Raw genomic sequence first — 13,119 nt, forward strand, 5'->3', positions numbered from 1 at the left:
TTTCCTGTTCCACCTCACTTTTCTAACTCTTGTTGGCACCATTGACAAGACTTAGTCTAAACTCCTCTTGAGTGAAATCAGTCCATAGTTAATTCCAACTCGGTAAGGCATCTCGTCCACTGACAACATGAACAAAGACATTCCATCATTTAGTAAACTCATTTAGGGCTATTCTCACTAGCTCGTCATCATTAGGGTTATCTCAAATAGCTGCTAACTCATCCTTGACAAGTCTAAGCTTGGTGAGGTAACTTTTGACGTCTTCTCCCTAGTTCATCCGAGTATTCTTCAACTTCGCTCTGAGAATCATCTTCCTATTGGTGGTAGCATTCTAGTACAGATTCAAAATGGCATCCCACATCTTCTTCGTTGTATCTAGCTCTGAGATATGTGGAACAAAATGATCCTTAACACCATCAAGGATTATCCTCGTCGCCTTGGCATCTTTGGTCTTGTATGTTGCAAGTTTTATAGCATCTGTAGGTACATCTATACTAGTGGTAGCATAATCTTTGATACCATTCTCTTCCATCAATAAAGAAAGTCGAATCTATCCTAATCTCTCAAACCAGCTGAAGGCATCTCAAAGGATCAAAACAATAATAAATCTAAAGAGATCAATCTAGGTTTTATAAACCCTTAATTTTTTTCCTAGGGAAAAACTCTTCTACCCTCAACACTGCTCTGATACCACTTGTTATAAGCTAGAGTTATTGTTGCACCAAAAGATCGACCTTTCAATGCCCGATACAACCACTAGACTTATAGAACATAGGAGGTGGTTAAGCCATGTCACAAATCCTGAAGGGGAACATTTGTGGTTAGTCCAAAAATGCCCCCCTCAGCATTACCCGAGGAGATTCACACTTGTGACCAAGCTCTGATACCATGTGAAAATTCCTATTGCAGTCATTGATTATTAATCTCCTATCTTAAATGTTTATTCAACTGCTGAAAATAAATTTCTAGCTAATATTGAAAAATAACGCAACTACAATTTTACCAATAAAAATATGGAAAGAAATTCAGAACACAAAGAACACAATATTTTTGGACAAATCGTCCCTGGAAAAACCCCTAAGGGAAAACCAGTTCTACAAATGAGGAAATTATATTAACTTCAACAAATCAAGAGATACAAAATTCCTTGCCTCTCACTCGTAGAATTCAAACAACCTACTAATTTCTCCTACTGATATTCCTCTACTATTATCCCCAATGCTATCACTGCACCCTTGCTAACACTGCAAAAATGTTTTCTATCACTGCAAACTTATTTGCTAACATTGCAAATGCTTCTACATGCTTGTTCAAGCTTCTCCAAGCTTCTCAAAGCTTCTTGTTTTTCAAATGCCCTCATTGACCCCCTTTTATACTACTCATGTTGGAAAACCAATGGCCAAGATTGATTCTCAATCAATGGTTGAGTTAAAAAACAACTTAACAACCCTAACCAAGTCGGTTTCTAGTTGCTTCCAAAAATAGCCAATTAGTTAACAAATATTTGTCCCTATACTAACTCATTTAGTTAGCAAAACAATTACTTGCTAATTAACTACATATTTACGAACAACTGTCCAAAGATACCAAAACTAACAGTTTTGTCATATGATTCTTGCCTGGAAATTGAGAAGCTTTTTCTTTTGATAATCTAGGAACTAAGTAAAGAGGCAAGCAAGTGAGACTTGTATCAATTTGTTTGGTTGTTTAAGCATAGATTAACTAGTGCAATTGATGACAAATCTGGCATACTTTTATACAAAGTTCTTATGCTATGAATCAATAACCAAAGGCATAGTAGAATCTATGTGCCAGGACATGATTAAAAAGCCTGCTGCCTTGGACCTAAGGCTAACTTAGTAATTACTAATTATTAGATAATGAGTACTACATCATGAAAAAAGATAAAGATATGCATCATGTGGTTAAATCTATAATCAAAGATAGTTTTTAACTGGAATAACAAGCCCTTTTACATGAATCTGCCTTCGCATGAACTGCTTTTTGACAGAGCTGTGAGTTCCTCGCGTATTTATTGGCTGGAATTTGGATGTTTGATTGGATTTTCTTAGTTATTCTACTTGGATACACTCTTTCTTTAACACATTTGAACCCTAAATTTACCACAGAAAAGCTTATTGCATAGCCTAATATATAGTTTTATTATTATAATGACAAGGAGTTGGTATAGTTTGGCCAGGAGTTTTCTTTCACAATCAAAATGAATTACGCATCAGCCATGCTAACAACGAACTTTGAACTTGAAATTTATGTATGAAACTGAGATTATATTCAATACTATTGTGTGCCACTATCTTAGGCTTCTTAAAATTAATCACATCTTAATAGTCAAACCATTACATTAGATTCTCAATAGAATCCAACATAAAAAACACTACATAAACTAACTAGATATAAGTGGTAGGTGCTCCAACTACAAACAACTCTTGTTTCGTAAAGCTTTTGTAATATAGGCAACATCAAATTGTGCTACAAAGGTTATTAAGTAGCCTTAGCAAATTGTAATGAAGATGACAGGGAAGCAAATTTAGGTGCAGAGTGTATTTGATTCCTCCTCAAATCCACATCAAGAGTCGAAAAAATGTTAAACTCTAGCGACAATAACTAATGGATGGATGACTAGTATAATTTTGATTTAGTGTTTAAAATGCTCTGTCATGTCTTCTTGACATTCTCTTCTCTCACTCTGTTGACCTTTTTCTTTCAAATTTTAAATTCAACAGGCCGAGTTATCCCCTCTGGTCACTTTTATATATCAGAAGAAGAAATGTAAAAAGTATTGGATAGTAGGGATTCTCAACCATCACATGGAAATAAAAATTCATGCGCAAGCTTTCATCCAATTAAAAATCCATTGAATCAAATAAGTGTTACAATAGAATTATTTTATCCTTTGAAGGAAAGGGAATTGAACAACTAGAGCAAATGGATGTACAACCCTGGAAACTTGATCTTGAATGAGGAAAAACATTTGACGTTTTTTAGATGAATGTTCAACAGTGAGAAACTAAAATTTAGAAACACGTGATATTTGATTGAACAATATTTTTTTTTCACATTATCTGAATAGGCAAAAAATTGCATTTCCCTCCTACATGTGTTCAGAAAGGTGGAGATACCAAGGTATCATCCCAACCAGAAGAATATAGCGAGAAACCATCTGGACCAGAAATAGATTCCTATACACAATGTTATACATTAATAGCAATCAAACAGTTGTATTCAAATGATGTGTTAGAAGCAATAAGAATTTTTCTAGAGCGTTAATCACTGATTTTCTTTTGCAAACTTGCACCATAATATTTTGAATGATGGTAAATGCTAAAAAGAATAAGATACTTGAAATTTACCTCTGAAATCTTCAGGAGCTATAAAAGTATCCCTTCACAAAGTCGTATTCTCCGTCCATGGGAAACAAAATTTCAAGATTGTATCAATTTTCTCAAAGTATATTCTTCTCCAATCCACTCTTACTAAGACCAATGCCAGTATCCCTCCAAAAGCTATTCCATATGCCAATCCCATTGCTATCTCATACCAAGGATATGAGATGCCTTTCTTTCCCTTGTTAATTGAAATCGGAGGAGGAGCAAATTGCCGCCAAGAACACTTTTTTGGTAGGGAACATCCAAATAAATTTGGATTTCTTGAAAAAGAGGATGCTTCAAATGTGCCAGATATATATCATCCTTGTGGTATACTCCCTGAAAGATTATTATTGGATACATTCAATGAGCCTAAATAGCTCAGAAGTTTAAGCTCTGTGGAGATTGTTCCTGAAAATTTGTTTGTTGAAATGTCTAATGACTCTAGCTGCCTTATTTCTTCCAAACTTTTAGGAATGGTTCCATTCAAATTGTTCATTGAAATGTTTAATAGTCTCAACCCCTTTAAGTTCCCAATGTTAGGAGTAAGTAGTCCATCCAACTTGTTGTTTGAGAGATCTATGCATGTGAGGTTGGAAAGGATATATGGGTAGTGCTCATCATTGCCTTTAAGAGTCATATCCAATCCATATTGATATTGTAGCCCACCAGAGAACTCAAAATTGGATAATATAAAACCATCTTGATTTTCTATTGCCATTGCTTGCAATGATGAAATTGTATGTGGAATTGAACCTGGAATATGATTTGAAGAAAGAAGCAAGATCTGAAGGTTCTTTAGGTGACCAATCTCTCAAGGAATACCACCACTAAAATTATTGTTCTTTATAACCAAAACTCTTAGTGCTGAAATATTTGGAATCAACTTTGGTACTTCACCTTCAAACAAGTTGTTCCCAATATCAAGAACTTGCAACTACGAGCAATTTGCTATCGAGCTAGGGAATGGTCCAATCAAATTGTTATTATGAACAACTAATGAATACAATTCACTTAACTTACTGAACTGATGTGGTAATCTTCCTTTCAAACTATTACTTCCCAAATTTAGGACAAGGAGGGAACAACATTTGGACAAGTTGACACGAATCACTCCTGTCAAATTGTTATTTGCAAGATTTAGTAGCTGAAGATTATTTAACTTTCCCAAGCTTGGAGGGATACTGCCATTGAACAAATTGTCATTGAGTAGCAACACTTGTAAATTAGGGGACCAAATTGATGGCACATGCTCGCTCAATGCATTTCTAGACACATCTAGTGTTATCAATTCCATCCATTAAAGCATTTGACAATTAGTTTCCTTCAAGATGATTTCCTAAAAGATTTAGAGATTGCAACAGAGGATTGATTTCCCACAACCAAGAGGGGATCTCACCCACTAGACCACAGTTTACTAAATCAAGTGTATCAAGTGATAATTGGGTTGAAATCCAAGATGGAATTTCACTATCAATCCCACATGACACTAGTCTTAGCTCAGTTAACTGAAAGGACAGAATCCAACATGTGCTAGTATTTATCACAAAATTGTATAAATACAAGAACCTCATGTTAGTAAGGTTTTGAAAAAAGGTTTCTAAAAGCAACTAATGATGGTTTACAGTCAGGGAGAGAAAATATAACGAAGGTGGAAGTGATGATGAAGCGATGGTTTCATGGAAACGATTGCGTCCAACATGTAAATGAGTGAGGGAGGAAAGATGAGCAAATGAAGGCGGAATGGACCCAGACGGTTATTTATAAGATTCAAGTCCACTAGTGAAGTGAGATTGCCCAAGGAATCTGGAATATTACCACTCAGTTGGTTGTCTCGAAGGTATAAGCTCCTCAACAAGGAGAGACTTCCAAGAGAAATTGGTATGCTCCTTGTTAATTGGTTATTCACAAGATTCAACTCCTCTAGAGAACAAATATTACCAAGAGAAGCTGGTATGCTTCCACTAAGTTGGTTGTTAGCAAGATGAAACTCACCTAACAAAGAAAGATTGGCTAAATAGGAAGGTATGCTTCCATTGAAATTATTTCCACTAAGATCAAGGTATGTAAGGTGGGTCAACAAACAAATGAAAGAAGGAACCATTCCTCTCAACTAATTTCTAGATAAGTCTAGAAAATCAATATATGAGAGATTGTCCAAGCAGTGAGGCAAAGTGGTGCTACCTTGTCCTCTAGTTATGCTTAGATATGTGAGAAAATGAAGTTGGCACAAGGTGTCAAAGATCACACCATGGAAGGAGTACACATCAAGAGAGACAACATGGTTGGTTTGATTGTCATAGGATATGCCCTCCTAGTCAGTGCAACAATCTCTTTCCTTCACCCATGAACTGAGAGAGCGCTCAGAGTCATTAAGGCTCGCTTTGAAGTAGAGAAAAGTTTTAGATTTGAGGGAAGAACATTGATGAGAAAGGGAAGGATGCAAAGAGAGGAAGAAGACAAAAAAAACTGAAATCAAAGCTAAAAAGAGCTTCGATAAAGACATGGCCATTTGGGATGCAGGAGAAGAGGGAAATTACATAGGATAATCTTCGGATGGATTATTTTATATAGCCAGCCCATCAATGGTCAATGATTTTTTATTTTCCATATTTGAAATTGGATGGTCATTTGTGAAAGCCTTAAAAAAGGTACAACTTTGTAGAAGCATGTATTGCAAAATGCAACTCCATTGGTTGATTTCACCCAGAAACAACGCAAGAAATAGAAAATTCATTAGCCGATAGGTTTCCTTGTGAGGTTACTTGAAACTGGGAGTTGTCTCACACCTGTAAACAAGAGTACCAAAATGGTTTCTAGATCAAGGTTTTCAGATACTCCAGCTCGTGTTTGGAGCCTTAAATGCAAACACAATAAATTTTAAGGATGCTACTTATTATTGTTTTTTTATGGTTGAATGTGTGCATGGGGTGGACCTACAATAGTAGGTTACACTTTTTTGTCTGAAAAGACATTGGAATATACATTGCGAAAGAAAAAAGAACTTTGAGATACATAAGGCTAGTAAATCATAAGAAGATGAAAGATGAAGTAAATTAGAGTCTTTTAAGATTTTGCATCTAGATTAGAAAATATAGTTTTTAAGAAATTGAAATAAATTTGAATCAATTTTTCTCTCTCCCATGAAAACTATTAAGCTAGTACAAAAAACATTTATAAAGAGCGATATTCATTAAATAGAACATAACTTTCTGCTAAAATAGATATCAATGTGATTCTTTTGAATTTAGTTTCTTAACATCCATATTTAAAATTTGGAATTTGTTTCATGCTTTATCTTTACTATTTCATATTTTATGCTGCTTATTTCACCAAAAGCTAGAATTAGCATTTGACCTTGCTGAATTCATGAATTATAATATTTTAGTAATGTGAAAGATGAGATATTAAATAGCAGCTTGCTAATTTTATTTGATATGGGATGAAATAGGGAAAACAGTTGATGAAAGAGATAAAATGTAGCTTCAACTTGATAAAGTGTTCAGAGGTGTACACACACAAAGTGGATCAAGGACCCAACTTCATCGAATTGTGAAGCATAGGTTGCTTCCATAATTTCAACTTTCGATATCACCTATTGCTCAAGAAGGGTCAATAATAATTTGTTATGAGATTTAGTAAAATTTTCCTTTGTATTTATTATAGGAAAACAATCTTTTAAACATATTATGTGAGATTCTTTAGAGTACTCTAGCTTAGTGGAATTTACAAGTAATTTTATTATTGTTTTTGGTACTAACTTAAATAGAGGAATCCATGCACACACAATGACTATGTAGGGGAAAGAAGGCCATACAACTTTAAGGAATAACTTGTAGTTTTTACTCATCACTTCGAATAAATGTGATGGAGTCAAGAAGACCAGATTAAACAATTTCTAGATGTTAAGACACAAATTCAAAAAAAAAAGAGATGAATTTGTAATAAGCTTTAAAGATGTTAGAGGTCACTCCAAATCACTCCAAATGGGTCTATGTACTTGTGTCTCAATTGAAATAAACTTTTATCTTTTATTTGGTTGCTAATTGTTGGAGACAAAGTAATCATCAATCTTCCAAAAGTGATTCCTATTCCTAATTTACTGCCCGATAAAGCCATAATTTAGGAGAAGTTATTCTTGGTCAAAGCTTTAGAATTTTCATCTTTATCTTTCTATGTTTCTCTTCCATTCTTTAGATGTGTAAAAGGGGCATGTAATAAGATATGGCATGACTAATCTTCAAATTTGTTTTTCATTGGAAAATGTAAAGATTTAAGAAACTCAGTGGTTGTTGTAGCATTGTAGAATTCAAAAGACAACCATCATGAGAAAATGATTGAAGGGAAATCTCCATAACTTTTGGCACAACACTATTGTAACTCACCAAAATCCTCTGAAGGATAACACTTACTATCACTTTTATGGTCACTAACAAATAGTTGACCTTGTTGCCCTTTATTTGCAATTACAATCACAATCTAGCATGTTTGATAAAGATTTGGAGTTGAGTATATGCTATAAACACTAATCATTTACCAATATTATCTATTTTCATTCAATAAGAATATGTATGTATTCAAAATTCTCTTGGAAGAGTATTCTAGTAGAGTTTTATAGTTTTTTGACATAATATATTTAAAAGAGAATTGTATATGTAGGTGCATTTTTTAGTTATGCATGCATGTTTTGTTCTAGTAAGATGTGCACTCATATATATTTGATATTAATTTGCATACAATTTATCTATCTAATCTAAAATGATTTAATTAAAATTGAAAATGATAAAATATTTCGAGAGAACTTGTACAATGATTTTTTCAAGTTAATTTCCATCTTATTCAAAAAGAATTTTGGGTTTGCAACTTAATCTCTTATACATGTTCTGATTATGACATTGTTTAATGTGTTGGAATTAATTGAAACAAGCCACCATTTCACAATTTCACAATTTTTAACACTTTTTCTTACAACTACACCTATTGGCTAGCTCCCTACACCTTCTTCTGCTGCAAGTGCTAGTAATATCATTGACTTCTAGTGGAAACACTTAGAAGCTTATTTTGTGAGACAAAAGTACCTACCATGGCATGAAAAACAATAATAAATGGTATTGTTGTTTTTCAAGTTAAAACATCTTCATTGATTAATTATAATTAGCTGCAAACAACTTGCAATGAAAAATGTTGTGTTTTTCAAATAGAGGCCCCATTACCTACCGCTTTTTCCATATTATAACTTGTTTAGGAATTTTCTCCATCCAAAATTGATGTCATACTAAAAAAGACATGCATGGTGATTAGGTGATAAAATTCCACATATCAGTTAGCTTTCCTCAAATACGTTTTTTTCTCATTTTTCAATTTCAAATGTTCAACGCATTAGAACACCAAAATTAATAATATCAAAGGGAAAGGGACCATTAAAACATTCACTTATAGTTAAGTTCAAACAGAGGGCCCAATCTCCATATTTATTTATCTAAACATTTTACTACTATAGGAAAATCATGTGGCAATGGCCAAGGTCAATAAAAAAGATGCCACATTTCTTTATATCTCTTACATTTCTACCTAGTCAAATGGATATGTTTGAGAAGTTATATACAATTATAATCATTCTTGTGTATGAGATAAGGAAGAGATATTATATAATATAATTATATGTAATAATAATTATTTTTATTGGTTTATTTGATGTTAATTTTCTATTTTGATAAGTAATAGGGGAAGTTTAGATTATTCATTATTATTAGTTGAAATTAATTATTATTATGTATTGAATTTGAGTAGAAGGTCACAATTTACTATTGTATTATATTGTAAGTTCATGCCTAATGTAATAGAATTTATTACTTATTACATATCAATTCTTATTTATATACATTTTTATTAAAACAATTTAATTTTAAGGTAATCATTTTGTTATTAAGTTTAATCTCATCTTATGTGAAATTATTTTGAAGGCACTATATTGAATTCATAATGTTTTTACTCTTGTATGCATTCATTGTTGTCATTAGTGCAAAAAGGTATGCTGGTGAATGAAGTTACTTAATCACAATATCAACCAAGTCAAGGCAGAACATAAGAACAAGTATGAGGCAGTGATAACCAAGTTCTATGTACACCAATCAATTATATATGTATCAAGCATAGAGTTACCTAAACCAAACAAGCTTTATTGAGTCATGAGATTACCAAATGACAACATTTCTGCTTAGCATGAATAGAGTATTTACTGAGTTACATAAGAAACACATACAAGTTTGAAATGGTATAGACTACTGTGTATTTCAATTCCACCATGCAAAAAAAGTATTTGTATAGATAAAGGAAAGTATTTGGTAAGATTTTTTGGGAATAGAGAAATGGTTGTTTATGATTCCAAGGCATATCAAGACCAATGAAAAATGAAAGAAGAAGAATGTGATGATAAGAATTATTTTAGATCATTGATTAATATCAAGAGTGAATTCTAGAAAATTCCTAAACCCTAATTATGTCAAGGATCAAAAGAGACAAAAAAATCATATATAAAGGACCTATAAAGAATAGTTTAAGGTTGTTGATGAAGTTATTGATGCTTCTATTATTGAAGTTATGAGAGGGATGTATTAGAAGATTCAAAAGTTAGTTCTACCAAAAATCAAAGATTCAAGCACGTTGAATAAAAGAGAGATCTGAACAACAAAGTTACAAATACACATATTAGTTTCACTACTATTTTCTTGCCATTGTAGTAGTTAAATCCTTTAACAAGGTAGACTTAATAGTGTGATTGTAAATCTCTTAACTAAGTGCACGCATTATATCATGTTATAAAATCCTTGAGAAAGTTAGATCTTTATAGATTTATTGTATTACTCCTAACAAAGTAAGTCACTAGAATCAAAAAACTATTGTAGCCCTAACAAGGCAACCTCTTACTGCAATAGTGAAGGATTTATGGGTATCATCCCCATCATAGTTTTCCCTCTAACCAAGGGCTTCTATGTGACCAAATCACTATCTCATGTGTTGTGATGTTATGATTTATGTTTACAAGTATATGTTGAAGTATATTAGTTACATTTACTTCTATTTCAATATATGTGCATGTCTATAAAATAGATAAATTGTAAAGGCATAATCCAATTAGAAAGGGTACAATTTTTTTAAAGGATACTGATGCAGGAGAATCCTGGGTTGCCTTGTTATCGTGCTCATTTTTGTTCATTTTTCAAGTTGGTACTGAGTTACTATAGCACTTAGTTGGTGTTGAGTTACTATAGCACTTAGTTGGTGCCAAGTTACTATAGCACTTAGTTGGTGCCGAGTTACTGCAGCACTCCTTCATGTGCTAAGTTACTGTAGCACTTAGTTGGTGTCAAGTTACTATAGCACTACTTCATGTGCCGAGTTACCCAATGTATGCCAAGTGGCTCTTCATGTGTTGAGTTACCTAGTGTATACCGAGTGACCCTTCATGTGCTGAGTTTTCCTACTTATGTCGAGTGTCAGCATTTGCATGTGATTTCTGTGAGCCAACTTATGGGATTTATTTTGATTGTGACATTATGTTAAGATCTTTTTTTGGTATGTGTCCAGACCATTGTTGGGTCAGCCCTCCTCTTATGTAATGTTCTAGAATGATTAGTAAGCCATTTTGGAAAGTATATATATACAGTGTTTAGGCTTAGAGTTAGGCAAGTTTTTGGAAGAGGACAAGAGAGAAAAACTAAAAGTGTGAATTTGCAATTGGATCTTTGAATGTGAGTGTATTTGTAATTGGTCCTAACCTAGAAGGCCTTATAGGTGGGCATGTATGAAGATTTTTTGACGAATCAATAAAAGTATTTCACTCTTCTTCCTCCTTTGGTTGTTGTTCTTGGTGTTTGCTTCTATTGTGTTAACTCTTGCAAGGTGGTTTGGATAGTTGGGTGAGCCTTTGGCCCTAGTTATCCCTTTCCTATGTCATATACTGACTCCCCCCATCTCCCCCTCCCCTCTCCCAACATCCCGCCTTTCCTAACTATTCCAACAATTGGTGTTAGAGCTAGTTCTTTTATTAAGGGGTTTTACCACCTTAGAGAAAATATTTGAGATATGGAAAGGTATAGGCCTGATAAGACTATTAAGAATTAGAAATTGTCTAATTGAAGATGACCCCAAATCATATTAATGAGATGAGTGAAAAGTTGAAGTAGTCACTAAATAGAAGGAAGGAAATCACACACCAAATGAATAACACAACCTATTAGGAAGAAGTGATTGAGGAACTCTATGATGGAAACATATCCAATGAATTTGAGGCTACCACATCATATCTAATGGAAAAGAACCAAAACCTAATCAAGTAAAACTACTGAAGAAAGATCAAGACATCGAGTCTGTATGGTATTGTAAACTGTTGGAACATAAGATACAAGTTGAGGATGAGAAAATAATGATTAAAGATGATAAGAGACAAAATACTACTAGATTAGATGTGAAGGATGAAGAAATCATGAGTTTGACCCAAAATCACTATGTTTTGGTAAATGAGCTACTCGGTGCTAACCATGAAATCTATAGGAAGATGGAAGAAATTGTTTAGCTAAGAACTGAGAATGAAAAATTGAAGAGTGAACTAACATCAGAGAAGCACATCAATAAAAGGCTAAAGAGATCAAATGACAGCATAAGAAAATTGGATGAGTGACTAAGAGGACAAAGATGATCGAGAGATATTTTTGAACAAGGCTATACCGAGCACTCTAGTATTGAGAATCAATACCTAAGGATGAAGATACCAAATGAAAGGGAAAAGTTAATGTTAATGAGATTTATGATCATATGGGAAAGACCTTGAAGAGGAAGACAAAAGAGAGTGGATCATCAAATGCTATTGTCAATGGCACCTCATCCAATAGATTAGATGAAACCTCAACTACCAACAAAATCATGCAAAGAGGTATGGATTTGCATTAGTATTGTCATATCTTACATTAGTTTCTTGAATCAATGAAATGAAGTCCATATCAACATCTATAATATGAAATAGGAAAATTGATGTGATACTAGAATTTAGTGCAGTCAGTGAGTCACACCGAGCACTGTAGTTAGTGAAAGTTGAATGTTTAGTGAGCAAGTAAAGTGGATGGTGTGTTTACCATGTTAAACAAGTTGGTGATAAAAGTGTTTCTTAGCCAAGCATCCTATGCCAATCGAGTGAAGATTGAAAAGGTTAGTATGTTAACCAAGGTCTTGATAAAAAGCATTAATTATGCCTTACATAACATTGAAAAGTTACTTTTCATATAAATTGGGTTTGAACTATTCATTTGTTCACCCAATGCTTTTGAGTTTGCAAAGCTATTTGTGGGAAATTGAGTGATTTGTATGTGGTGTTGAAATCGAGAGCTTGATCTAGTGAATTTGGCATGAAGAAGAACAAAAAAAAACTTGTTTTTGTTACATTCATCAAAACCCTAGTTTTTGAAATGTCATCAAGGTTTGCATCAATGAAGAAAAAAGGGTTGGTAAGGTTAAGTTAATTTGAAATGAAGATTGTGAGGAACCTAAATACCATTTACATCCCAATTTTTCTACTCAAATTGATAAGACTAGAGCACTATTGTCAATTCTCCCAAAGATTTTATTAGTTTATGATGTCGAGCTTTCTACCATTACAAAATTGGTGAAGTGGGTAACTATGAGTTGCAAGAGAGTTACAAGAAATTATGTGTTGATGGGAAATTGAAAGACACAAACA

General features: G+C 33.3%; 1 pseudogene; it reads right to left on the reverse strand.

Moving 5' to 3' along the window:
- Positions 1-3,405: 3,405 nt before the first annotated feature.
- Positions 3,406-5,423, reverse strand: LOC149528520 (uncharacterized; annotated as a pseudogene).
- Between the last annotated feature and the right edge of the window lie 7,696 nt (positions 5,424-13,119).

The sequence above is a fragment of the Cupressus sempervirens genome, chromosome 11, assembly GCF_028749045.1.
Source record: "Cupressus sempervirens isolate cs-2001-9-10 chromosome 11, ASM2874904v1, whole genome shotgun sequence".
Taxonomy (NCBI): domain Eukaryota; kingdom Viridiplantae; phylum Streptophyta; class Pinopsida; order Cupressales; family Cupressaceae; genus Cupressus; species Cupressus sempervirens.